Source organism: Etheostoma spectabile, chromosome 8, assembly GCF_008692095.1.
Source record: "Etheostoma spectabile isolate EspeVRDwgs_2016 chromosome 8, UIUC_Espe_1.0, whole genome shotgun sequence".
In the NCBI taxonomy this organism is placed as follows: domain Eukaryota; kingdom Metazoa; phylum Chordata; class Actinopteri; order Perciformes; family Percidae; genus Etheostoma; species Etheostoma spectabile.
In genome coordinates, this window is record NC_045740.1 from 32,517,750 (window position 1) to 32,521,437 (window position 3,688).

The window sequence follows — 3,688 nt, forward strand, 5'->3', positions numbered from 1 at the left end:
GGGGGGGGGGGGTTGTCAGCATCTCTTCAGTTCACACTTCCTTTGAGGAAATTAGTGACAGTGAAGGAAGGTCATTTGAGCGTAATAACAGAGATAAGTGGTTAAAAAAATGCATAACAGAAGGCTGGTGGTTATTGTATATTTATTATGATTGACAAACAACTGGATAAAGTTATTAAGAGAGTTGTTCTGGCTTCTTGTGTGCCCCTTAAGTTTGACCTCAGCTTTCCTCCAAAACTGCAAAGTCAATGTCTCGTACTTCATCAAGGGGGAGGCCGCTCACTTTCATAAATCAGCATGGGGGGGTAGTCAACATGCACTCAAAAATAGTCAAAGCTTTGACTTTTAGAGTTATAGCACTTTCATATTTTTCTTTATTGCCAGGATAAGCCAAAAGGCTAGTTTTTGTGTGTGTGTGTGTGTGTGTGTGTACCTGGAGCACTGCTTACTGCTACGGGTCCTGTACCTGGAGCACCACTTACTGCTACGGGTACTGTACGTGTTAATAGCACCGACTGGATGTGTTAGGTGTCGACCTGGAGCCCGCTTACTGCTAGGGGCCTGTACCTGGAGCATGCTTACTGCTAAGGTACTGGACCTGTGAGCTCCGCTTACCGCTACGGGTCCTGTACCTGGAGTCCGTTACTGCTAACGGCCTGGAGTTACCTGGACTCTGCTTACCGCTTACGGGTACTGTACCTGGGCTCGCTTACCGCTAGGGTCCGTACCTGGAGACCGTTACTGCTTCGGTACGTACTTGGAGCTCGCTTACCGCTAGGGTACTGTGCCTGGAGCTCTGCTTACTGCTACGGGTCCTGTACCTGGAGCACCGCTTACTGCTTCGGGTACTGTACCTGGAGCTCCGCTTACCGCTACGGGTCCTGTACCTGGAGCTCTGCTTACCGCTACAGGTTCTGTACCTGGAGCACTGCTTACTGCTACGGGTCCTGTACCTGGAGCTCTGCTTACTGCTACGGGTACTGTACCTGGAGCTCTGCTTACCGCTACGGGTCCTGTACCTGGAGCTCTGCTTACTGCTACGGTTTACTGTACGGGCGATGAGCACCGCTTACTGCTACGGGTCCTGTACCTGGAGCTCTGCTTACCGCTACGGGTACTGTACCTGGAGCACCGCTTACTGCTACGGGTACTGTACCTGGAGCTCCGCTTACCGCTACGGGTCCTGTACCTGGAGCACCGCTTACTGCTACGGGTCCTGTACCTGGAGCACTGCTTACTGCTACCCGCCATGGACCCAAACTTTAACACATTGTCATTTCCAAAGACAAAGAAAATCTGAGTATTTAAAAAAATCCTTTTATATTTTTAAAAATAATCACTAAAAATGAATTTAAAAACAATGAAAAACAAAGCTGTTACTTAACCAGTCGTTGCTCTTTAGCCCCACGGTGGGAACGTGCAACATCCCAGGTATCTGACGCAATACTGATACGAGGAGAAACCCAGTAAACAAACGCAGCTAATACACCTAGGATGAATAAATAAACAGGAAAATCCACCCTAAATCTGGGACACAGCACATGTTATTGTGTTAATCAGAAGCACTTTCTGGTTATTCTAATAAGACTGCTGGATTATAGTATATCTGATATACGTAATATCAAAATGAAATGCTATGTGCCCACAGAGTCCCTCATGGGGACTGATATGATGACCTCATCAATTCAAGTGGTGATTTCCATCTTGTCATAGATGTTGATATTTTAGCTTTATTGACTAAAAGGCTGTGAATGTCCTTAAATAAATCATGCTTTTGGGTGGATTTTCCTTTTAATACAGACTTACATAATAAGTCAATACTTGCCCAATCTATCCCTTGGATCTTTGCCTTGATCGTTTGGTCTCTCACTGCTGGTGATTACATTTGTCCACAAACAAACCACAGGACATGGCTCCTGAGCAGCATGAAAACATCCCAAGAAGGCAAGAGCAATAAATAAACAGGGGCTTTTAGCAACGTGGAAACAAGTGTCACTAGAACTGAACTTGAATAATTTATATTTGAATTTGGATTGATCAAACAGGAATCATATCAATCTGAATTGTTTAATTTGAAGAATTCCATTGCACCTGTAAACATACCCAATAGTAATATAACAGAGTACTGAAAAACCCCGGGGCACACTTCGACATCATCAAAGGTCCGTAATGAATTAAATAATAAAAGATATAGCTTTGCGTCGAGTTCAAGTTCAAGCTCACATTTGGCAGTAGCAGTTGGGTTGGGCCTGGGTACTGGGTCGGTTTTAGGCCTGTGTAAAACTTATGTAGAATCACTTCTGATTACTGATAAATTTGAAATAAAGTTTTGGTTACAGTCTTCCCAATGCAGTATTGAGCAGTTCCTCTCAACCCCCAAGTCAATCTTGATCATAATTCCAGATTTTAGAGATACAGTGCTACTAGAAGTAGAGCAGTGTAAAATAGGATTACGTGAGATTATCCTTGATAACTTGATCAAATTACAGGTTAGTCTTTAGTTTAAAACTCTACTTCCACCGGACATGACCATTTGATACCATTAGACTCTGATTCACTCAAGGTTGCTTTAACTGGACATCTCATTCAGTCACTTGCTAAGGAATGTGTGATCTTAATAATTGAATAAGTTCCCAGACCTTCATTTTCCCAATAGGAAATTCATTATAAAGTGGAAAGAACACAACATCTCAGTGACTGTGTGGCCACAGGTAAAAACACATGTTTAGCTTTTTGTCAGGAGGAATCTTTAAAGGGCATATTCACAAATCAACCCTCAGGTCAAAAGCCTGTTACAAGTGTCCTCACTTTACCTCCACCAGAGCCTGAGCCTGGAGTTACTATGCAAACAGAGTCCTCAGTGCACCCTGGGTAATATTCCGCTCAGGTCTATAGGGGCCTAACTGTCATACGTACATTAAACATCATGCAGGTGGCGTTGTGTCATACCACTGGAAACCCTGCGTACAGAGCTCACTTCTACTAAGCTGACTCAAGAGAAAAGTACACATGACTCCCAGTGGCAGTTCATGGGGTATACTGTAGGTCCACATCTGCCTGACATAAAGGATAAGTCAATGAGTAACTGTGGGGGACTATCAGCTCCACCTAACTCTTTCTGTATTTCTCAACATGGCTATGTTCAGAAAATGGTGGCGTTCACCGACTTTCGCACGCAGAAACTCGAGTGAAGATCATTACCACATCTGATAAGTCCATCATCATTTAATCCTCCGTGTTCTCCTTGGCAACTAGCAACTGCATGGTGCGCGATCATGGAAGACTTGTATTATGTTGAAGCGCCAGTGGTTTTGTCATTACTTAGAATTCCTTATGGGAGAGGCAGACACTACGCTAATGGCTCTATAGCCCTGTTCACACAGGATTAGTATTTCCTTTTCATCTTGGAATCATGACTGTACAATATGGTGTGCCATTCATAATCTGTAAAAATAGTGGACGTAGCATCAGTGACGTCAGCCATTGGTGTGTGGACTGACGTTTTAAAGCCTTGATTTTGGCGATACGGGCGTCACCATCTTGGTTTTGCAACTGGATGTGACTATGTTGGATGCGAGGGTGGAGCTGGGGGGATGAAGTTGTTCCAAATGTTCTGATTGACTGATGAAGTGAAAACACACAGTGAGAGGGTCAAAGTTTAAGAAGAAAAAATGGACAACACCCAACA